The 26,384-nt window shown below is 38.5% G+C and overlaps 1 long non-coding RNA gene across 1 annotated transcript in view; it reads left to right on the top strand.

Annotated features, from left to right (window-relative positions):
- LOC122805363 overlaps nt 1-26,384 on the top strand; it is a 248,195-nt gene that overhangs the window by 102,776 nt on the left and 119,035 nt on the right. The window contains exon 2 of the long non-coding RNA XR_006365359.1: nt 17,576-17,698. This is a non-coding gene — a long non-coding RNA (uncharacterized LOC122805363). The remainder of the gene's footprint in view (nt 1-17,575; nt 17,699-26,384) is intronic.

The following is a 26,384-nucleotide window of genomic DNA, read 5'->3' as shown; positions in this document are numbered from 1 at the left end:
CCAAACTTGGGAAACCTGTAACAAGAAAAAATAACCAGATGTCCTGTAGCGGTTTTAGAAATATTTCAGAAATTATTAAATTTTGTATAAAGCAGAGAAATGTGGAAATCCAAAAAAAGAGCACAATAGCAATATGTTTGGAAGACTGAATTATGCCAAGGTTAGAAGTCGATGAGGCTCAACAAATAACAGTTCAGAAAGGAGGGGGATGAGGTAAAACCAATGATGTGTAATCAATCTACAGGATATTCTCCAGGAACAGAGTGTGAAAGTAGCGGACTCCACGTCAGACTGCCGATCAGGTCATGAGTGGAGTCCCACGGGGATCAGCCCTCGGTCATCTCCTGTTTGGCATCTACTTAGTCCAAGCTAACACGGAGGGACTCTGGCTGACCAAATCCGCAGATGACTGCAAGCTGGGAGCCATTTATTAACTCCCCAAGTGATGTAGACATCCTACGGAAAGGACTCGCTGAGATTAATGACTGATGTTGAAACCATGGCCTTAAGCTTAATGCCAAAAAAATGCGTCTTCATCCCCTTTGGGAAAAACCCAGTTCCCACTAATTACCACATCGATGGGAGCCCACTAAACACTGAAGGTGTTATAAGACATCTGGGGACACAGGTTGACCGCAACCTCTCCTTCGACCACCACATTGCCACTTTGGTCAGAAAGTCCTATGTGGCACATCTCATTACCAAGGATTTTGCACCCAGGAAGAAAGAGGTCATCATCTCTCTCTACTCTTCCCTCATTAGGCCAGTCATCAAGTATAATGCCCCATTTAGCATGTACCTCACTAGACACATGCAACAGCTGGAAAGGCCACAAAAGTACCTCACAAAGAGGATCCTAGGCCTTAAACACATGTCCTACACGGACAGACTCAAAAAAACTCCAGCTGTTCTCTGTCTCATATCTTCTACTAAGAGGCGATCTCTGCTTGACTTACAAAGCCATGCGTGACCCAGCTCTGTTAGAAGTGCTACATCTAAAGAAATCCCAATCTCTCTGCACCACATGCTCCAGAGACCTCAGCCTCATTACCACAAGCAACAGAACATGCTGGAGGGACATGTTCATAACCCAGAGACTGCCCATGCTCTGGAATAGACTTCCCATACATGTCAAGCAGAGCACCTCACTGGCCCTCTTCAAGAGAAATCTTGATGAGTGGATGGGAAATAGAAAGTTCATCCTGGGGATCTCTCCAGTGGCTCTACTTGACAGAAGCAATGGGAATTAATGTCGGGCAGCACGATGCCAGGGCACTTCTATGGGCTAGGCTTGTAAAGGCTCCGGGGCCATTAGCCTAGTACACACCAATGAACCTATAAACAGATGGTATTCCTTTTGGAAGTTTGGAAGGAATAAAGTGCTAATGATCTGGTAGATTTTGTTTAACATATTTTTAAAAGGAGATGAAGCACCAACGTTTTTGAAGAAAGCTGTGGTAGCTGTAATACCTAAAGATGGTAAAGACCCATCAGTCCCAGCTTCATATAGGCTCATTTCAATTTTAAGTCATGATTATAAAGTTCTTATGTGTATAATGGCTAAAAAATGACAAAGGTGTAGACAAAATTGATAGATGTGGATCAGTGTGGTTGTGTGGAGGGAAGGCAATCCATTTACAACATTAGTAAAAAAGAAAAAATACAGCAACTCACACAGCAGAAGTTAAATATACAGCAAATACTACCGGGTAGTAATAAAGAAACGACAATTTAATAAACGTAAGCAATTTCACATTAAGAGCGACAGTGCTGCATTGATTTTAATTCATTTCATTGTTGGGAGGAGTTTTATGGCTTTATATGGTAGTATTGTTGTTTCGTCTGATGAAGCATTGTCGTTCTTAATGCAAAAGTGCTTGCCTTTATTAAATTGTCGTTTATTTATTATTACCCGGTGGTATTTGGTATTTATTTAATTTCTGCTGTTTGTTGCTGTATTTCTTCTTTTTTGCAAGTGTATTTCATTTGTGGACTCCAGTGACACTACCTGATGCTTTGTTTTAGTTCTGTGCAAATTCCAACATTACTATAACAATGATGATCCATGATGCAGGAAAAGCATTCAGCAGAGTAAGCTGGGATATAAGAGTAGGGCAATGGAAGCATTAACCTTGCCTGATCAACTAATAAGGTTAATTAGGTAGATATATAAAGGATCAAAGGTTAATTAAGAAGATATATAAAGGATCAAAGGCAAGAAATAAAGTAGGAGGGTTCCTCTCTGATAAGACGTATTTGAACAGAGGAACCAGACAAGGTTGTCTTCATGCCCTTCATTTGTTTTATATTTAGAACCACTGGCAAAAAAAATAAGAGACTCAGAAATGCAAAGATATATGATTGTTATGGGAATCAAGATAAGTTGCCTTTATTTTCAGTTGATGATATTTTGTACTTGGTTTGTTTGTTCTTCTTTCGGCTTTTCCCAGTTAGGGGTCGTCACAGCGGAACTCCGGTCCGCTAATGATTGGCAGTAGATTTTTATGGTGCCGAGGTGCCAGCTTGACACCCAACCTTCAATGAAGGCAAGCCCATTCATGCATGTCTTTCGAACGCCACCTGACCACAGGGAGGACATGCAGACTCCACACAGAAAGCGCTCCAGCCGAGAATCGAATGGGAGAACCTCTTGCTGTGAGGCGACAACGCTACCACTGCACCACCATGGCATAATATTTTGTACTTGGTAAATCCAGAAAAGGACACCTCAGTATTGTGGAACATTTTGAGACAGTTTCAAGTCTTTTCAGAATACAAAATTCTGAAGAAAATTTATGGCTCTAGCTTTTATGTACCCACATACAAATTGGTTCAGCAATACCTATGTTTATGAGGACATGATAAAGTTAAGTATTCAGGAGTATGGATTACAATGGCTTCTGTTATGACAGCTAAGGATATGTGGTAAGAGACTAAACAAATGATATTGTGAAGAGATTGTCTGTAAACTGGAAGCTCATGTTTACGGATTTGGATAGTAAGATTTAAAGCAGTGAAAATGTTTTAGTCCCTTTGATTGTATATACAGGTCATGCATATTTATCAGCTAGAGGAGATATGGTCAGTTAATGAAGCAAAGAAATGTATCTCCTAGAGGAAGAGGACAAGAGTTAAATGGGTTAAATTGATTCTTCCAATAGAATAAGGTAGTTAAGGATTACCTGATTTATAGGGATATTTTAGAGCTACACAGTTAAGACTCGTATACATACCACACATTTTGGCCACAGAACATGGACCGAAACACAAAAGGAGGGGGTGTATCCATATTCATCAAGGATACCTACACCTCCAGTTTAGTGGCGCAGCATGATACCTCCGAGATCATCCATGTGCAACTAACATCAGGCAAGTCAGCAATGCAAATTGTGGCCTGCAACAGATCACCCTCCATGACCCAGGACCACCACTCCACCTTTCTGGAGACTCTGGAAAACATGAAGGTCCTACCGAACACCCCGATATTGGGCGATTTCAATTACCCTACTGTTAACTGGGAAAACTACTCCAGCACAAACTCCCAGGTCCAGCGCTTCTTGGAATTTACTCGAATGCCCTGGATCAGCTGGTAAACTCCCCTACCAGAGGTGAAAACATATTGGACCTGGTCATCACCAACATGGGTGACAGGTGTTCCACACCAGAGGTCAACCTGTCACTGGTTAGATCAGACCATAAACTAATCACACCACCACCTCCAGCCAAGGAAACCACAGTGAAAAACTTTTCTATAGCAAACTTCACCTTACTTAAGACAGAGGTGGTACGTTTCACAGCCCCACGCTAAAGGATAACAGTGTCCAAGATGCAGGAGCCTTTACAGATGCACTCTGAGCACCTGCAAGGATGCATGGATCGTGCCATCCCTAGCAAAACCAAGACTCACTCCCCTAAGAGAAGGAAACCAGTCTGGTGGACCCCTGCCATAAACAGGCTATACAATAGAAGGAGGAAACTAGTTCAGAAAAAAAGCAAATCCCAAGAAGGAAAGACATCCTTGCTCAGTATCAGTAAGAAACTAAGGTCCCTCGTAAAATCCTCCAAGGCTAACTTCGAAAGAAAAATAACCAAGGATTCGAAAGATAACCACAAAGCCTTCTTTAGCTATGTCAAGAATCTAAGTGGCAACTCGCAGATAATGCTCTAAGCTAGTGCAAAATAGCACAAAATGTACTGAACCCACTGATATTGCCAACATCCAGGCAGATAGATTTGGTGCAAACTTCACCCCCCTCTCACCCCCAAAAGGGCCCACAACAATACCGGAAAAGTGTAGTGCCCCAGAAATCACAGATGCACAGGTGAAAACAGCCCTTTCAAAAGCCAAACGCACAGTGTCAGTGGGGCCAGATGGTGTCCCAGGCTGCATCTTGCACGAACTACAGAACAAACTAACCCCCCACATAAACACACTGTTCAACCTCAGCCTCTCCACTGGCTACGTGCCCATAGAATGGCGCACAGCAACGGTTATTCCGCTTCACAAAGGAGGGGCCACAACTGACCCTGGTAACCATCGCCCCATAAGCCTGGTCTGCAAGGCTATGGAGCACATCATCATGGAACTCATTAACAAAGACATTGGGAACCTCCAAACACTTGACCCAACCCAGTTCGGCTTTAAGGGCAGATCATGCCTACTAAATCTGGGTGACTTCTTCGAGACCGTCACCAAGGCCGTAGATGAGGGGAAGGTAGTTTACCTTGACCTCGCCAAGGCTTTTGACACCATTCCCCACTCGGGGAATTATAGAAAAACTCACCAGCCTGAACATAAACCCCTATGTCACGAGATGGGTTGCCAACTGGCTTACAGACGGAACTCGCACGGTAAGTATAGTGGGCTCCAGGTCTGACTCTAAACCAGTCACAAGTGGTGTCCCCCAAGGCTCGGTCCTGGAACCCCTACTGTTTGGCATATACTTCTCAGAAGTACAGGCAAACACAGGAGGACTATGGCTAACCAAGTTTGCCGATGACTGCAAACTGGGAGCCATAACTGACTCTCCGGCTGACACGGACATTCTCCAAAAGGGCCTTACTGAGACGGACACCTGGTGTCAAAGTCATGGTCTCAAGCTAAATGCTAAAAAATGCATAGTCATCCCATTTGGGAAAAACAAAACACCCATGAATTACCACATGGGTAGCAGCCCCCTTAATACAGAAGAGGTAATAAGAGATCTGGGGACCCAGGTAGATAGTAATCTCTTCTTTGACAATCATATTGCCAAAGTAGTTAGGAAATCCTTCTATGTAGCCCATCTGATTACTAAAGGGTTCACATCTAGAAATAAAGAGGTTATAGTGGCCCTCTACTCGTCAGACCCATCATAGAGTACAATGCCCCGTTTGGGATGTACCTCACAAGACACTTCCAACAGCTGGAAAGACCACAAAAGTATTTCACCAAGAGGATTACTGGTCTCAAACATATGTCCTATGCAGCCGACTGGAAAAACTCCAGCTGTACTCAGTGGTATATTGCTTCCTCGGAGATGATCTCTGCCTGACTTACAAAGCCATGTCCAACTCAGAATTGATGGACATGCTCCACCTAAAGAAATCCAAGTCACTGCGAGCCACTCGCTCTAGTGAGTTAACCCTCACCACAACAATAAATGGAACATGCTGGAGGGATAGATTCCTGTCACAGAGACTCCTCCATGCTTTGGAACAAAATTCCTAACTACATTAGGCAGAGCCCCTCACTAACCCTATTCATGGGAAACCTTGAAGAGTGGATGGGTAACAGAAAATACATCCCTGGGATCACTTCATTGGCTCTTCTTGACAGGGGCTCAGTTAGTTAATCAGTGAGGTGGCGAAAGCTGACACACTCTGGCTAGGCTTATAAATGCCCTCGGGCAGATAGCCTAGTACCTACCTATGAATGCAAACAGAAAGTTATAATTCAGAATAGAAAGAGAAGACGATGAGGGGATTTTGTAAGCAGATCCTTAAGGAGAATAATAACCATACAGAATATTATATTCATAAAGTAGAAGAAAGTATTCTAAGAACTGAGCCAACACAAGAATGGAGAGAGGAGCTTTTGCCAATAGGGATGACTGCAAGTAGGGGTTACAGAAAATATGCAAGAGGGGGCTGGAGTTTACTAGAGAAAACTGGCAAATGAACCAAGGTATTGGGCAGAAATAATTAGAGAGGAAAGGATACAGACTGCCTTCCCCACCAGGCATTGATATCAGAGTATAGGCAGAGATAGTGGAATCTTTAAGTGAAAGGCCTGCTCTTATGGGAGTTTTGTTTGAATCTAGGTTCAGTGCTAACTTTACCCCTCTCTCACCCCCTAGAGGGCCCATCTGTATACCGGAAGAATGCAAAGTTCCTATAATCACGGTTGCACAGGTAAAAAACACACTCTCCAAAGCCAAGAACACAGCATCCATGGGACCTGACAATATCCCAGGCTGCATTCTACACGAACTACAGAATGAACTGGCACCCTACCCAAGTACCATGTTCAATCATAGCCTCGCCTCAGGCTTTGTACCCACTGAATGGAGCACTGTGACGGTTATCTCACTCCACAAAGGGGGAGCCACGACGGACCCCAGGAACTACCGCCCCATTAGCCTGACGAGCCTGGCCTGCAAGGCCATAGAACGTATCATCGTGGAACTCATAAACAAAGACATTGGTAATCTCCAAACTCTGGACCCTACCCTGTTTGGATTTGTAAAAGGCAGATCATGTCTCCTAAACCTGATTGACTTCTTTGAAGCAGTCAACAAAGTCATAGATGAGGGTAAAATGGTTCACACAGCTTATCTAGATCTCGCCAAGGCTTTCGACACCATCCCCCACTCTGGAATTATAGATAAGCTCACTAAACTAGGTATAAATCCCTATGTCACAAGATGGGTTGCCAACTGGCTTCCGGACAGAACCCACACTGTGAAAGTAGTGGATTCCAAATCCGACATCAGACCAGTGACAAGTGGAGTACCACAGGGTTCAGTCCTGGGTCCTCTCCTGTTTGGTATCTACTTCTCTGAAGTGCAGGCCAACACAGAAGGTCTTTGGCTAATAAAGTTTGCAGATGACTGCAAACTAGGAGCCATAATCAAAACTCCTAACGATGTGGACAAACTCCAAAAGGGCCTCACTGCGACAGATACTTGGTGTCAAAGCCATGGCCTGAAGCTCAATGCCAAAAAGTGTATTGTCATCCCCTTTGGTAAAAACTCTGTACCCATGAACTACCACATAGCTGGTAGTCTACTTAATGCCGAAAATGTGATGAGACCTTGGCACACAGGTGGACAGTAGTCTCTCCTTTGATAATCACATCGCCACAGTGGTCAGGAAATCCTTCTACGTGGCTCATCTCATCACAAAAGGATTCTCATCCAGAAAAAAGAGGTCATTGTTCCCCTCTACTCATCACTCATTAGACCCATTATAGAGTACAACGCCCCTTTTGGTATGTACCTCACAAGACATCTACAACAACTGGAAAGACCACAGAAATACCTCACAAAGAGGATTACTGGCCTCAACGGATGCCCTATGCAGACCGTCTCAAAAAACTACAGCTTTACTCCATCGCATATCGCCTACTCAGGGGCGAGCTCTGCCTAACATACAAAGCTATGTCAAACCCAGAGCTGTTGGACATGCTCCACTTAAAGAAATCCCAATCCCTCCCAGCTACATGCTCTAGGGACCTAAACCTTGTCACCACAATAAACAGAACATGCTAGAGGGATAGATTCCTGTCCCAGAGACTTCCCATACTCTGGAACAGACTACCTATCTATGTCAAACAGAGCTCCTCATTAGCACTCTTCAAGAAAAATCTTGATTGGATGGGAAATGGGAAATTCACCCCGGGGATCACTTCTGTGGCTCTGCTCGACAGGGGCACAGGAAAATAATTTTCTTGGTGGCGAAAGCCAGGGTACATTTTTTGGCTAGGCTTGTATAGGCCCTAGGGCCGATAGCCTAGTACCTACCTATGAACCTAAAGCCAAAGCTGTGTTCTTGGAGGGTAACGAGATAGATTCCCTACAGAGTACTTTGCCAGAAGTACTGAGTGAGCAAATGGTTATAATTAAGGATATGATTTTTTTTGAGCCGGGACATATAATCTGAATTGTCTGTACATAGTTTAGTTCTGTTGGCTTCCAAACAAAGCAATTATTAGAAAATGTAAATCAAAGGCTAAATGAAATGTATTTGAGATATTGAATATTATAAAAGAGAAGAGAACTGGAAGGGGGATCTTAAGAAAAGTGAGGGAGGAAATTACGTAGAAATAAATGGAAATTGAAAGAACAGTACATGCAGAGCAGTGTTTGGAGGAGTGAGGTTTAAGGCAAGGCAGGAATTGAACAATTTACACAATGCTGGATTGATAAGTACAAAGAAAAAAAGATATGTGATCTGTAATGTATGGAAATATAAAAAATTTTAACATGCAAACACAGTAATTGGCACCAAAAACCAAGTGAATACAGAAAGAAAATTGTAACTGCTGTCAGGACGAAATTAATAGACTACATTCTGAAGTCCAGATCAAAAAAGGGGGAGCTAACTCGGCTCATAGACATTATGAGCCAATCACATGAGCCTTCCACATCCACACAAACACGTAGTATGTCATCAGGGGGTGTTTCCGTTTGTGGACAGTCATGTATGGCTAATGGGGTTCCTTCTCAGCACCATGGAGCTTCTGGAGGAGTTTAACTTTCTAGAATGACTGTTTCCCCTAAATATGGGACTGTTATTGACAATAATAATGATGATGAATATGCTAGGTATGGAGCCAAACCTAAAAGGACTGTACCAAAGAGTACATATGCTGCCGCTTCATGTATTCAGCCCTTAGAAGGTATTGTTGCTAATAATTTGGAAACTTTTCTAGCGGCAGACAAGAATGTTATGGACAAAGTTTATGCTAATAGGAACAACAATTTTGATAAATTTTTAGAGTCTGAATACACTTTCAGTCAGAATCATAGTTTTCCAACTGTGCATGTAGGCCATGAGCAAGCTTTTAACCAAGGTTCTTAAGATAAAATTTTGCCCATGGAAGGAAAATTGCATAAAATCAAATCTTTGCAAATTGACTATGGTTATTTTAGTAAGTGTATTGATTTAAAAATTGTCCCACGGGTAAGATTTTTTTAAAATGCCTTTGGGTATCGATATGTCTGATGATATTACCGATTTAAATGTATTGTTCGACAACTTTAGTTTTGAATATATGCGTTCGTTAATGAAACATAATGACGCAAAGCTTAGTAGCTTACTTATTGAGGTGGAAGCACTCAACCAAGATATTACGCAAGATTTAATCTTTTCAAAGTGGGAAACTTTTTTATTGGAAACCGTTTTCACTTGTGAATAAGAACTGTGATAGAGCTTATAATAAAAAAATAAAGAAAATAGAAAGAGGTGTTAACCAATATAATAGTAAGATAGTTTACCCATGGGAAAAAAGTCATATGGTTGATGGACAAGTAGAACCCCGTGTTAATGTTGTAAATGGACATGCTAAGGGGCTAGCTAATAACAAAAAGTATACGATCACCAGTTTAACAATTTTAGAAATTTTCGGAGGGGGACAAACACAAGATTTATGAAGAGCAGGCGAGACCACTGGGACTCAGGACAGAAAAGAAATCAAACACAGTCCCACAGGGCACCTTCAACTCTATATCCGAGGGATGCCCAGTGGTGATAAACAAGATGACGTAGTTTTATAGTTATAAAAATTTTAAAATATTTAATTACACCGATATGGATGCATGTAAAGAACATTTCTCCCTGTTGCCTAAAGGGATGAAATTATTCCCACCACTGATTTTAAATTGGTCGACACACTTGGGAGACTAAACTATTTACTAGGAAACTGAACTTGAGCAATGTTTTTTAAGGATAAAAATCAAGACATTAGTTCATCTACTTTAAAGGAAAAAAAAGTACTTTTAATCCGCCACTACACCCTTCATTATCAGTATTAGAGAAAGTTATTACAGAAGACTTGTATAAAACTTATAATGAGATAAAAGGGAAAGAGACTTTTAACCTAAATAAAACTGAAAGGGATGTGTTTCAGAAGCTATGACACAACACATCCATCAGGGTTATGAAACCTGATAAGGGAGGGGGTATCGTACTGTATGATAAATTTGAGTACCTTAATATGTATGATATTTTAAATAATTCTGATGTCTATGAACCTGTATCTATCAACGAGATTAATATAGTTTATTGGAGAGTGGACCTATGTCTTGAATATTTATTAGATCAAAGAATTTCTTTAGACATTTACAATTATTTAAAGGTTAAGAATCCAGTTTTAGCTACTATATTTGGTGTTCCGAATGTTCCTAAAAATGTTTTCGAACCGCCCTTTCGTCCTATAGTGTCCGGTAGTAAATCTAAAAATTTCCCTTATGGTGGTAGTGTTGATAACTGGTTAAAACATACTCGTACCAAAATACAATACCTCTTAAAGGATTCCTGGGACTTTTAAACGTGAATAAAAGATGATCTATGGGAAGATGACTTAATATTCTTAACTATTGATGTCGTGGACCTTATTACCTCCATACCCAAGGAAGAAGGGTTGGAATTATTTCATGACAGTATGGTTAAATATTCAGATTTGGAATGGACAAAGTACAATTATTGGTTGAATTTATGATGATAGCGTTGGATAATTTCATTTATTTTGAGGGGGAACATTTTAAGCAAATTAAAGGTGTGGCCATTTTTGGTAATCCAGTTTTTCTGAATGAGAAAATAGACATGTTTTTAATTGTGTTTTTTCAGAGAATTTGAAGTTATATGTTCGGTTCCTGGATGACGTTTTTATTCTTTGGAAAGGGGCTACTATTGATCGACAGCTTTGTAAATTTGAATAATGTTTGTTCTTTTTTTAAATTCATACATATCTATGACCATGATGGTTTTCCTTATTTAGACACATTTATTTCCCATACAAAGGGTTCAAATCAAACACCTTCTGTAAACCAACTTTTAGTAACTCATATTTAGAATTTAGTAGTTGTCATCCCTTTAGTCAGAAAAAAAGTATATTCACGGGACAATGTATTAGAGCTGCCAGGATGACGTCTACTTATGTTGATGTAGTTAAGGAGTTGGATAAAGTTGGGGGTATGTTTCTTGAAAGAGGTTACTCGTTCAAGTTGGTTATTGAAACTGTTGATTATGTTTTGTCCCACTGGGGCACTATTTATAAATCCCTATTGGGATAAGGTATGGAACCTCTAATCAACACTATATTAAGGAGAACAGTTCTGGTGCTCGAATATAGTCCCTACATCACACAGATCAAGGATGTGTTTATTAAAATTTGGAACATTTTTAGGAGTAATGGAGAGATCTATAATTTTTTAGGTGATACCCCTTGTTTTGTATATAAAACAGGGGCCAACTTGAACAGTTTAGAGAATGTAAAATCTTATGTTAATACTGTGGCCCCTCAAAGTACAAGGAAATGTGGTTCATTAGCCAGCGTTATTTTTATCCTAGAGAATGTCGAGATACAAATCGAAAACAATAAGACCAAAGTTTACTTTAAGAAAGGTAATTGCAACACAAATAGTGTTGTTTATTTGGCTTTGTGTATGACCTGTTCTGCATTCTGTGTCGGAAAAACCAACAGGCCACTGAAAAATAGAATATATATATCCCATCAAGAAACAAAATAGTAACAGTGCCGTATATAGACACTTGCCTAGCAGTACGAGATGCCACACATTTAAATTTGCAATATTAGAAAAATTACTAGTTAACCCTAGGGGTGGTGATAATTATTGTTAGAAGAAAGAGAAGTGAAGCGGCAGTTGATGCTAAATGCTTCTAACCCCCCCGGGTATTAATGATAATATTCCCCTGAAACCTATTTTAGAACTTGGAGCTTAACGGGTTCTCAAGCTTCTTGAATCTTTTAAAAGTTTTAATCCTTATGTATATGTGAGTTTTAGTAGTGGTCTTACATATATTTTAACATTACATCTTTCTAAAAAAAGTTATATTTTTTATATAAATTTATAAATGTTTTTTAGATTAATTTTTAACGTGATTTTTAGAATGAATATATTTTTAGTGGTTGATTGTATACATAATATCTTATGTTTTTTTATGGATTCTTGTCTTTATGTTAGCTAGCCCTTTAATTATTTTTTGCAGTGGAAACTGATTGGTTGACAGTGATTCATGGGTATAAAAGGTGTTTTTTAACAATGGATTTTGGAATCTGGTGAAGTCCTGTCAAGCAGGACAAAAGCGCTGATTCTATTATCACTTCTAGTGATTCCATTTTTGTGTTTTCTGGGGAGTCTTTATCGTCCTTGGTTCCGTTTAATTGCCTGTGATGGCAGTTACAATTTTCTTTCTCTATTTTTTTTTTTTGTCTTTTTTACTTTTTCTAGGTCTTTTGGATTTCTAATACCATGTCTGAAATGGACCCCATTCCCAAGTCAAGTATGATTAAAGTTCATGAAATTAGTATTGTTTCAATCTTTGCTGTTAGCCAGAAATGTTCTTTGCAGCACCCGCAAGCTACCCAGTAATGACTCTTTCTGCAGTTCATACAAAGTTACATGTATCGGAACATATCCAAGTATGACTGTAAATTCTTTTTATTATAAGACCCGTTCCTCCTATTACTACTGGAATTGTCAAGGTATCATTCTTCCACATTGGCCTCATTTTTAACCAGCAAATTCTGATATTTTTTTTTACTTTTGTGTGTCTCTCTGTGCATAAGTCACTGTAGTCACTAGGTGTAGCAATTTCAATGATCAATGCTACTTTTGTCTTCTTTTCATGAACTACTATATCTGGTTTTCTTGTTATCTATTTTTTGAACTGCTGGTAATGGATGATCATATGTGATTTAAACTTCATTTTCTTTGATGCTTTTTGGCTCATGTTTCCAGTATTTTTCAGCCACTTCAGTACCATAATGTTTGCACAATCCCCAATGCAACTGTCTTCCCACATTATTATGCCTTTCAGTATACATTCCTTTTACCATTAGTATATTACAGCCAGCGACAATATGTGTGACTGTTTCCAATTTTGTTATCTACATTTGTCTGTTTCTCCCACATGTTCAATGGACTTTGCAAACCAACGTGTATGTATTCCACTGTCTTGGGCTGTTAATATTAACCTTTCATCTTTTGGTTTAAATTCACGTCTCCTTAACCATTCCTGCATTTGATCCTGATCAACATGAGGTTGTTCCAAGAATTTTTATACTTGCAACTATATTTTATTTATGCATTTTCCACATTTCTTGCCTTCTCATCTGATCCTTCACTTTATTACCCTTTTGTTCTGTTGCCATGATTAATGTATTGTTTATCCTGTTCTTAACCAGGCTTGTGTCTGTTCGGACTACACATATGATTACTTCTTACTCATGGCTAAATCTTCATGTAAAGATGTTAATACTTTTAGCAGGAAGTTGGGTACTGCATCTGGGCCTGGGATTTTTGAATTAGGAGCTTTTCTTAACTTTGTTTCAATCCCTCTGGCTGTTACTTCATCCCATTTCATATCCCTTACATTTGAACTTGTTATCCTTTCTTTTACTACTTTTATCCATTTACCATCTTTATGTTCCATAGTATCTTTATAGATATTTCTCCAAAATGCATCTATTTCTTCTTTTTTTGATGGTGTTTCAATTCCTTTTGCCTTGTTTCCCATTTCTCTGTAAAACTTTTTTGGGTCATCAATAAATTGCTTATTTTGTACTTTTCCTTTATATTTATCTGCACATCTTCTAAGTTTTTCTGCTTGTGTAGTAGTAATGTTAAAACTTCTTGTGGTACCGTCCCTTGTTACATCTGCAAGTTTTGTAGGTATGTTAATAAGAGTACTAATTTTTTATTTTAAACACTGTGGTTTCCATTTTATTTCCATAGATCAGTATGATTGCAACAGTGTTGGTATTATTTATTTAGCTACCTGCACCAATTGTCAAAGTTTCTGTGTAGGTAAATCTGTTAGGAAACTTTCACATAGGATTAGAGAACATGTTTCAGCAATTAAGAAATAAGATACTACTAATGCATTAGTGAAACAGTCTGTGTTGTGCTGATTTTCAGATAGAGACAGAGAGAGAGATTATCTCTGATAAAGTCCTTAATTACAGAAGCACCAATAAATGAAAACAGACTAGATTAAGTCCACAAAAGCACCAGCTTCCAAATGCACCAGTACTCTCCAAAGCTTTATTTAAGCGTAAAATGCCACTGCAACTCAGTAAAACATACACACATGTATTCCAATTTAAAAACTCAAAACAGAATTACTCAGACTAATTTACATAAAGCGCTTTTCGTCCGGATCTTATCCGGACTTCTTCAGACAAAACGTAGCACCATTTTCAAGTATCATTTAAATAGTTACACCTGTTTTCAAGGACCTATCAGGTCTCAACATCCAAATTTAAAAACTATTAAAGCGATATACACTTGTTTTCACGCTGTCACACTTCAATAGTTAACTAAAATCCAATACATCAAAATACACTCAAATAAATCCGAAAAATACAAAATTCACTGTATGTAACTCGTTCTTCCTGCAAACCTAGTCCTAACTTATATGTTGTTTACCCTTGTTTGTAAACAGTTCGACCATCCACATAATGTTTCAATAAAGATGTTTATTGCCTACCACCTGTGTAGTGTAATGTCATGTGTTTACGATCTCTCTAATAGTTGCATAAGTTGTTAATAACCAAGGCACTATCTTTTCCTTTTGCTAAATTATTTATTTATATGATGTTGTCCATCCTACCCTTGTCCATCTCCTTATATGAACCACTTACGGTAATCAGATTATCACATTCGTTACACAGTATCCCGTAGGTACAGTTCATTATTTCCACTTACCGGCTGCTAGTTTTACCAGTCTCCTCCTATATATAGTGTTCTTATAGATGTTTGTACATATATATTTATGTGCAATATTTACTAAACCATTCAAGTCTGTTTCTTGTGAATAAATCACATACTATTGTATCACCTAGTCTACTATCGTTTTTGCGGTTTACTTAAAAGTGGTCGCTACCTGTTGAAATATTCAAATCACTCGTGCAATTGTCTGTTTACTAGTGTATTATTACTTGTGTTTTTCTTAAAAGATTTCACACTGTAGAAATGCACTTGTAATTTAAAAATGGTTTTAAGCTTCCTTTTGTAAACTCGCTAGCCACGTTTTGTCTGAAGAAGTCCGGATAAAATCCGGACAAAAAGCACTTTACGTAAATTAGTCTGAGTAATTCTGTTTTGAGTTTTTAAATTGGAGTACATGTGTGTACTTTTTACTGAGTTGCAGTGGCATTTTACGCTTAAATAAAGCTTTGAAAAGTCCTTAATTACGTTCGGATGAACGCTCAGATTTAATAAAGATATTTTTACAGACCGTTATGAAGTTGTCGTTTGCATTTTTACCCCATTTTTTATAGTAAAGTGATGTATCAGGAATTTTAATTGTGAATGGTTATTTAAGTATGGCAAGAGCACTGTAAGTTTGAATGATTATGCCAAAAAGCTCTGGGGAGAAAAAAGTGCCTTTTTTTCTTTATTGTGAATTTTTCCATATCTGGATGCCTTTACCTGTATTTCTCTTTGAATATCTTTGGGGCTACCTTTTTTGTGTTGATTAATTTAGCTTTCACTTTTGCATAAATATTGCACCTTATCAAATCTCTTTCTTCCCCATGTCCGTATTTCTTTGTTATATCTTTCAAAAGTCTCTAGATTTTGTTTGTTATATTTACGCACTTCTTCAGTTGCTTCTTTTTCTAAATGGCCCAAGATTTCTTGGTCTGTATGATAGTTTTCATAAATCTGTTGTATTAATGGACATTAAATTTTTATTTGAAACATCAGACAATTTTTCTGGTGAAAGTATTTTTCTTTCCTCTAATTTCTGTCTTAATCATTTTGTAGATCTTCTGTCTGGACATTCTGCACTTCTTGTATAATAGTAACAATACATAATTTCTTTCTTATCCTCAATAGTCCACTCAGTCATCTTTATGGCTCTTTTTTTTGGCCTATCAGTTTTTGTGATTTTTGTGGGCTGCTGCTTCCTTATGCAACAGGGGAGCATCCTCCCCCTGGGCTTGGAATGTTTTCGTGTCTTGAGGATTCTACACTGTACCTTTTTTCAGTACTGGCACCAATGTGCCTACCAGGACTGGGCACTTTTTTATCCTGGGTCTTGTGCACCTAGTTATCTTTTTTTTTTTTTTTTTTTTTTTTTTTTTTTAACCTACTTCTTTACATGATGTATGTTATATAAAATGCAGTCTGTGTATCTGTGTCATCTTGGTGAGATTTTTGTGAAAAACAGGATCCACCTTGTGAAGGTACTCACCAAGACTTGAGGATGAATTAAATTCCAGCATTACTACTCTCCTTTGCTTGATGACTTACCATCTCTCCATTTCTTTTCTGTTAATGTGCATTTGCCTATGTCTCAACTGATAATTCAGTAAAGATGTAATATATAAAATAGTCTGTTAATTGAAGTGTTGTCGTCTTTAATGGAGCATGGTCCCATGTCAGCTTTTTTAGTACTTAAACATCCATAATGCTGCTCTGTACAAGGGGCAGGGGACACATCTTAAAATCAGTGGCAAGCTTCTGGAATTGCTTTAAAAGTTATGGATGAAATCCTGAAGATGCTTTGGAGTTTCAGACTTCCAAGAATTCAGAAACGTGTGTCTGAGGGCAGTTAAGTAAATTGTCCTAGAGGCAGAAGACATTAAAAGGTTCTTGATTTTTTTACCTCAAGTCACTAGGCAAAACTTTTTGCACTTTATATTTTGTAAATGTTAAGCATTATATTACTTTTCTACTTCTGAAATATCTATTTTCTTGTAAAACATGGTTATATTTACAATATGCATCTATGCTTTAAATGTTGTAATTGTCATATATTTTTCTGAATGTTTTTGCCTTTGTTCTATATAGTCCATGCTTTAGTCTTTGGACCCTGGTCAACAAATGTAAAATAAAATAAATATGCTGCAATGTAGCCAGCAAGGCAGAACATTGGTAAAGTTAGTGAAAAGACTGCAAATCTGTGCTCATGTGATAGTTATTGAATAACTTGTTTCTTTGGAAGACCAGGTGCAAAGGAGAAATTTTGTGACAGAGTTGTGTTTTTATAAGGTGGGGAAGGAGTGTACTGATGACCTTTATTCAAACAAAGATGCCAATCTGGACATGTACTAATAAAAATATGCAGATTGCCTTTATCAGTGTCAAAACTAAAAATGTGGCAACTTTTATGATGACTCTGATTCAGTTTCTATTTTTTTGGTATAAAAAGTAGCACATTTTTGCCTGAGAAAAGATGCACAGTGGAAGGTTGACCAGTTTTTATAGCACAACTTTTTCTAAAAAGCACACAACAGAAATCAAAATTTTAGAATTGATTAGAGAATATAGACAATGGAAAATTAAATATAAATTGAGTTTTGTTGCTGTTTTTTATTTGGCTTTTTTTTTACAAATGGCAGGTAGTTATTTACCAATGCAGAGTTAGCTATGGACAGATGATGGCGATACTACAAGTATTAGATCTAGGTATGGAGAAGGTGGATTTGAAATTCTCATTAATACTGACCAAGAAGAGAACTGGGGTATGTATATTTATTCCTTAACTAATATGTAATGGCCAGAGAAGCTTTGTTAATCTGTGTTATTAACAAGAGGTTATAATATGTTGGCTTTTTACAGTGCTGTTTATAGTTTTCCTTATTAGGTGTTGAAGACTTTTACAAACTGATTTTTGTATTCAACCATTTTACTTATTAGCCATGGATGTGCTGTAGATTTAAACTGCTTAGCACACTATAGTAAGAAGCTATAGGTGTTCACTCTGTGGTGTTGATTTTAGCAGGGAGAGTTACCCATTGGTATGAACATTGGCTCAAGGTGGTAGTACTGAATGAGAAAGAGGGGTGATGCAGATGATTTATTGACATTTGTTGAAATTTTAACTGCTGTCTATAATATGTTTAAAAAATTATATTTGTTGGTAATTGGTGTAAAGTTTTTCTGTGCATAAGTGCCAACTATTAATATGTGATGATGTTTTAAGTAGTGCATAACAGTTTTGAGTGTGCTTTCCATGTAAAACCAATTTTTGTAAGATAAGTGCATGTGAACACACATAGTTGTCACTAAAAATGGTAATTTATAACATTTTATATTCAGATGATACCTATAAAATACCTTTACTGTGGAGTTTGATTTAGATTCATAAGACTAAGTTATCTAAGTTATGTGAAAGGGTTTTATTTCTATAAAACTGTTTTTTTATATCTTTACACTGATAAGTTTATATTTAATATAAACTATGGGAATGCACAGACTTCGATAAATACACCATTGGAAGAAAAATGGGATAATCACAAAACAAAACCAACGGAGTAACACACTGGCTGAAGTAGAAATGTATTTATTACCAAACAAATAAAACTTAGTTGCCAAATGAATACAACTTGGTAAGTGCTTTCAATGCTGGTTCATCAGACCATAGACCCAGAGAGAATGAGCCACTGCAATATATGCATAGTTCAAATACCCATAAGCCAATCACATGTTAACAGCTAAAGAGCTTGCAAAACTAGAGAGAGCATATAATTATATAAAATAGACATAAAACAGCAATAAGTACATGTAAAAATACATATGGAATAATGAGTACATATCAAAATGAAAATAAAGATAAAAAATATGAAATGAAGCAAGGTCAACTCCTAAGGCTATGTTCCATTAGTATAGGTCTAAGTGGAACTTTTTCATTAAGTCCACTACCTTGGTCAGCCCTTAGTTTTATCATCCATTTGTCCTCTCTGGTTTCAGTTAAATTCCTGATGTCACCACCTCTAGCAGTGGGAAAGATTCTATCAGTAACCATAAACCTGAAAGTATGACTGGCATTGGTGCTAATCACATACTTCGACAAAGCATTGTTCATGGAAGCATATTGTATGTTGTAAAGGTGCTCCCTGATCCTGTCTGTGAAGGTCATATTGGTTTTCCCAACATAGAATGCTTTGCAGCACCTGCAGTAACCTAAGTAAACAACATATAACGTTATGCAGTTAGCACTTACACTAAACTTGTACCTATGCCCATTATCAGGATGGTCAAAGATACCACTGCCGTCTACAAAAATTACATTTGCCACCGGGTATTGGGCTCCCTCTTAACCCATTGTCATCAAATCTATTGTTGTCCGGAGAGCACAGCATCATCTTCAGATTCTTTTATTCTTAGACAAGAACCTTGGTGTACCGCCTATTAACCTCCTAATGTCAGGATCAGTAGTTAGCAAACCCCACTGTCTCTTAATGATGTCCATTGTCATCCTAGTATCTGTTGTATACCCAAGGGAGACAGAGATGTTCTTGGATCTAGTAGATGGGACACAAGAAACATTGACGTCCCTGTGTTGTTCTGAAAAATACAGTTTTGCTGTACTGGGCCTGAGAGGAGAAATGGTATCAACCTCCCCTTCCTCATAACCTCTGTCCCTCAGTATAGCCCTAAGCTGATTAAACTCTGAGGTAAAGCCATCATCAGTTCCATTCAGTCTTGAGGCTCGCAGACCCTGTCTCTTTATTATATGTGACTTTTAATTATTAAATCTAGATGGCTTTTTGGGGGTTGGGCACACACGTTATGTATGGTATTTGATATATAAATATAATGCCTGTATTTAAAAGATGAAAGTATAAACCAGATTAGTGAATGAATGTTCACTGGTGTTCGTGTGCAGAATGATTCATATTTTTGAGGAAAAAATCTAAGGAGACAATGATATTTCTGATTGATGCAATTAGTTTTCTGGTAAGAAGACAGTAAAGATGCATATTTTTTATATAGAGTGACATTAGTTATGCTGACAGTATATCTGGCTTCTTCTGGAATGAAGCAGACACATGCAGTAGATTAGCTGAAAAAATGTGTGAATTATTTGAAAGAACATTAAAATGATTATCTGCTGACTAGGCTTGAAGGATTATCATGAATTTCAAGGGTTATTTGCCTTATTGGGTCTGGTGATTCTGGGACTGAAGTTACAATCAGTTAGGTATGAAGGTTTCAAATTACTTTGACTCACTTTCGAAGATTAAAATATTTTAGGAATAAAATGTTCAAAAATAGATGATCTGCATTTATTTTTTATGGCCTTATGCTTTAGAATACAAGTTGTAGATATGACTTGATAGCAATATTTGTTATACGTGTAAATATGATAAACTGAGAACAGGATGTGGATTGCACTGCGTTAGTAAGGATCTCCTTGATGGAGTGACTGGGGAGAAAAGTATGTGGAATCCCATCAAGTGGTTGTTGCAAGGCAACAGGCAAGTATTGGATAAAGGAAGAGAGGCAGTATTGGGTAAAGGGTTTATTAGAGTGTTGGAAGAAGGATGTAAAGAATGTGACCTATTACTATATACTGAAATTAATCCAGTTTGAAGATTTTTCCCAACTTTTTTTGTCTTTTCTTTGGTAATTGAATCTAACTGGATTCCATAAAGAAGTATTTTTTCAGGAGATGCTTTTTTACTTAAAATGACAATTTTAGGTTAATGTGGATACTCTTTTGCATATTATGGGGGCTAAGTATATATTTTTTTAGTTTCATAATGTAACAGAAATGATAAAAATGGAGTTTCAGGTGATTTGTGTGATGGAAAAGGAGATTTTAGTAGTATTTGCTAGGGTGAAGTTAATTATGTATTCCTACTAAGGCCATTGGTGGGGGATATCATTAGAAATGTCTACATATAATCTATAGTATTTGTAGCTAGTTGAACTTGTGTTTTTTTTGGGCAGTGCTATCTTCATCTTGTTCATCCTTACATCTAGCATACTACAGGCATATTTATTAGTTTGTTTTCTTGAATGGATGTGTGCTAGCACTGAAAATGAACAGAATGTGGGGCAGATCAGTGTTACAACAAGGCTTCCTACTAATAGCATTGGCATGAAAGATGAGCCATATGCCCCATAGAGATGTCCATCTTCTTTACAATCTGGCTGGGAGGCAAATGATTTAAGCTTATTCATTTTATAAGTTTCCTGTAGCAGAGATCTTTCTACTTGACCACTTGCAGTTATGGTTAGTACCATCACAGAACTGTGCTATTTGTCATTTAGGCACTCCAGCTGCATCACATTATTCACTTTGACAAATTAAAGTGGCTCACCAGTAAAAATCAGGCAACTCTGTCTCTGACATGTAAACTACTTCATCGCTGTTTCTTGTCTACCCTTATCTGAACACATTGAAAGAAAGTGACCAAGAATCCAAACAGTTGCTAATGTTTGTTGAGTTAACACTAAGCTTGGCCATTTCCTGTAAACTCTAAACAAGGGGACAAGATGTTCTCATTAGTAATGCTCATTGCAAGAAAATGTTATACCTTCCAGTGTCACACATTGGGTGTAACTGATGAAATAACTGCATTAAGCCATGGGATATGAGGCCACTAGCCTTTGGGTTCTAGATGGTCTCTGTTGCCCAATCTTTTTATCCAATTATGACCTTAAGCAAAGTCATGAGCAAGGAAAGAAATTCAGTCTTTTTTTTTTTTTTACAAGGAAGAAATAAAATTGCATTAGTGGCTTAATGTTCAAAGCAGGCAAAACAGTAATTCCTATTGAACTAAGAAAAATGCTTGAGAAAATGAATGAATCCTTTCTGTAGTAGTAGAGTAGTAAATGCAACTATAGAAAGAAAGTTATATGATATAGCTGGTAGGTGTATCACTTCTAACAGAAAAAATGCATATATGCCATCTGCAATGCATTCCTGAGCAGTCCAAAAGAAGAAATGATAGCATACTCCACACCAGAACATCCGTGATGCAGAGTGAGTGTAGATTTGTTTTAGTTCACGGAAGCAGAGTATCCCATATGTGTGCATTAATAGTCTAGGTACCCTGGAAATTAGCACACGCAACTCGTGCTATACTCTAGATGTTAATTATCTGAGAGTAGTCCAAAGTATAAAGCTCAGGAATTCAGAAGATTTCTGCATGAGTTGGAATAACAAAAAGTAATTTCCACCCAGCCCATGCTATCTACAAGTCAAGCAGACAAGTAGTGAAAACTGGGGGAGCTATTGCCTTGCAGTTTTGGAATGTTGGTATATTCTATTGCTGGCATCACACCAGATGCATTTATTTTATCCCTATATTCTTGGGGTGTCACTCTTGAACACGAGGCATTAAAAGTCTCATCTGCTTGTCCTATTAGTTTGGGACACAGTACATGTTTACGCCAGCTAACAGAACAAGCTGGTAAGGTCTTGGTTTGTGTCCATGAATAAAAAAATGCATTTGAGTACTTATACTGAGGTGTATAGTTCAAACATCAGGCATTAAACCAATGTCCTGCCTGCTTTTTCTGTTTCAGGATAGGCGGATGTTTAAATTTACAAGTATCACAGCAATATTCCCACAAAAAGTAGGCCCTTGGAGCTTAATTAAAGGCAAGCTATGCTAACATGTAGAGTGTACTATTCAGTGGAATTGTCATAGACAGTGCTGTATTCATCTTAAGAGGGAAGGAACTCCATTTTAAATGTAATAACACCACTACCGCTACACAGACAGCATCCTTATTTACAAGGGCCATATTATTTTCATGGGCCTTTTGTCATAGCCTTTTGATAAATGGTAAAGTTGTGCTGAAAAACAAAAAAAAGCTGTCCGCCACATTATGCACACACACAGGTCATTGGACCACAAGTACCAGTATGATTCAGTCATAGTCCACGTGGGTGTAAATGAACTTATATGAACCTCCCTAGATTATATGGAGAGAGACATTATGGAGTTCACAAAATGTGTCCCATAGCACTGACCAACATTTTGTCTTCTTCAGGGATGATGCCACAATACAAACATAAGATGACAGGCTTAAATACTTGGCTTAGCTTCTGGTGTCATTATAAGGGGGGTGCAGTATTTGTCAGCATGGAAGGAGGTGGTCAACAGCCCGTGCTGCTTTGCCAGGGCTGGGCTGCATCTCTCCCCTCTAGGTTTTTGAATATTAGCTAAACATTGGCCTCCCCCATAGTGCCTTTTTTTAGGTAATGCCAAACTGAAAGTACTTCTGACATAGCAAATCAAAACCAAGAAAATCTAAAGGTTTTCCTGCTCAATGCTAGGAGTCTGAACAAAAAAACTCCACTCCCTAGAAGCTCTCTTCACCACAGAGGATGCTGACATGTGTAGTCACTGAGACTGGGTTAATACCGCAAAGAACATAATGACAGTGCAAGCTTATAATGCTTGCCACACATTTGACTAGCTGCTACACAGACAGGGCCTAAAGGTGGAGGTATTTCAGTTTACGTCAAAAATAAATATACTTCAAAGCTAGTCAAAGACGACAATGCACTTGAGCTTCACTATGTTCAAATCACCATAGGCAAGATCCAATACCACTTCCTTGCAAGCTGTTGGTCCCATTCTATGACCCAGGAAACCCATACCATGTACTTAAACTTCTTGGAAATGCTCATCATCCAACCCAATACCATATTCATAGACAACTTACCCCACTGTTAACTGAGAGTCCTATATGACACGAAATGTACAGGCAAAGATTACTGGATTTTATAAACACAAACTCCCTGGACCAGATTGTCACTACACAGGGGATGCAACCATACTGGATCTAGTCCTCACTAATATGGGAGAGTGCTTCACACCCCTAGTGTAATGCCTTCTCTGATAAGGTCAGACCACAAAATGGTCTCCTTTGAAGAAAAAATAAAACCTGGAACCCCAGCTAACCCTAGAATAATCAGGAACTACTCTAAGGCTAACTTCCTACTATTAAGTGATAACCTGGCAAAATTTCAAGCCCTCATAAATCCTGAGAACACTTCTGTCTATGTAGAATTGTTCAGCGAAACTCTATACAAGCATGTTAATAGCTACATAGAGGTAGCTGTACCCACCAGGAAGAAGTACAGAACAAACTAAAAAAAAACAAGCCACCTTGGTGAAGTCACAACATCAACAGGCTGTATAACAGAAGGAAGGAAGGAAGTTGTGGCAAAAAATGTAGAAGGTGCAGCACCCAGCAGGGTAGAAGCACTCTCGTCAAACTAAACAACTCTGAGGACGAAGTCTACCAAAGCCAAATTTGAAGCTTCCCAGGCCAAGGACAACCGCAAGGCATTCTTTACCTATGTCTGCAGCTTCAAAGGCAATACACAATTGTATGCAAAGCTCATTGTGAATGGAGCCACCTATACTGAGCCAGAAGATATAACAAACCTACTGGCTGACAAATTTAGCTTCAACTTTTACTGCTCTCTCCCCTCAACCTTCCCTCAGGAAATACCATCAAATATATTTCCCCCTGCTGTCACTAGGGAACAGGTCTTTAATGCTCTATCTAAGGCCAATAATACTGCATCGATGGGCCCAGACAATATCCCAGAATGCCTTCTAAATAGCATGAAACATGACCTTTCAGACCTTCTGGAATTGCTATGTAACTGTAGCCTTCAAACAGGCTTCGTGCCTTATCATGAATGGAGCGCAGCAGCAGTTATCCTTCTGCACAAAAGTGGGTCATCTACAGACCCATAAGTCTCACTAATCTCATATGCAAAGTCATGGAAAGAAGTCATGGAAAGAATTATCATGGAAATGATCAGTAATGACATAATATACCTCCAAACACTTGACCCAACCCGATTTGGTTTCATCAAGGGCAGATTATGCCTGCTCTGCCTGGTGGACTACTTTGATAAGGTCACCAAAGCAATGGATGAGGGCAAAATGGTTCACACTGCCTACCTTGACCTGGCCAAGGCATATGACACAATAGCCACTCGGGCATTGTTGACAAACTTAAGAGCTTGGGTGCAAATCGTTATGTTACCCAGTGGATAGCCAGCTGGCTCATAGACAGGACCCTGGAAGTTAGAACTGGGGAGTCCACCTCTACAAAGAGGCCAGTCACAAGCGGAGTCCCTCCGAGATCGGTCTTAGTACTGTTCCTTTTTGGCATTTACTTTTCTAAAGTCAAGGCCAATGTCAATGGCCTCTAGCTGACTAAATCTGTAGATGATTGCAAATTAGGAGTCGTCATTGAATCGCCCACAGACACAAATGCTGTCCAGGAATGGCTGACACGAACAACTGGTGTCAGAGCCATGGACTAAAACTAAATGCCAAAAAATGCGTAATAGTATCCTTCAGGAAGTTATCCATCCCAGGTAACTATCATATTGATAACGCACACCTAACAGTTGACCCATTAGTCAGGACCTGGACACGCGCACACACACACACACACACACACACACACACACACACACACACACACACACACACACACACACACTAATCTAGCCTTTGATCATCACGTGTCTAAAGTAGTGAGGAAATCATTCTATGTTGTGCAACTAATAAACAAAGGTATGACATCTAGGTCCAAAGAAGTCATTGTTCCACTGTATTCGGCATTTGTCAAACCCTTTCTTAACAGTGTGCACTTTGGTATGTACCTAACCAGGTATTTCCAACAACTGGAATGTCTACAGAGGTTCCTCACTAAAAGAATAAAGGGTGTAAATAACATGCCCTATGCAGACTGCCAAACCCTAACCCAGTATTCTGTCTCTTACAGGCTGTTGAGGGGAGATGTATGCCTGGCATACAAGGCATTGTCAGACCAAACTCTGATGGACCACCTGTATATCCACAAAACAAACAACACCAGGAGTATCTGTTCTAAAGACTTGAACCTTGCCTGTGATATAAATAGGACCTGTTGAAGAGATGGGTATGCATCCCAGAGACTATCCCTTCTCTGGAACAGGCTCCCCATCCATGTGAAGCAAAGTTCCACTCTAACCCAATTCAAGTGCAACTTGACAGCTGGATGGGGAACAGGAACTTCATCTCTGGTTTGGCACCTGTGTCTTTAATGGGCACAGGCAGTTTGTCAAAGGTTCACCTCTAGGCCCCCGCTCACTTCCCAAGCCCCTGCTTACACTTATGGAGGGTACCAGAACTTGTCAGAGCTTTGGGATACATGGCTAGGTTTAAAAAGGCCCTTGTGGTCGTTAGCCTAGTAAACACCTATGAACCTAAGATAGTTTTTTATATTGAGTAGCTTGTTTGTTTTGTAGCAAAAATCCCACAAAAGTACTATGGCTGTTGTAATTTATTTTAGCATTCTTCCTAATGTGTGACTCTTTACAGTAAATTAGTGTTGGTGTGTCCAACAGGATGGTGTCACGATAATTAAACAGAAACTGAAGTAGTAGTGGGA

Source organism: Protopterus annectens, chromosome 6.part1, assembly GCF_019279795.1.
Source record: "Protopterus annectens isolate FY-2018-M chromosome 6.part1, PAN1.0, whole genome shotgun sequence".
Classification (NCBI taxonomy): Eukaryota; Metazoa; Chordata; order Ceratodontiformes; family Protopteridae; genus Protopterus; species Protopterus annectens.
Note: the sequence above shows the minus strand (reverse complement) of the source record. Positions and strands in the feature narration are given on the sequence as shown.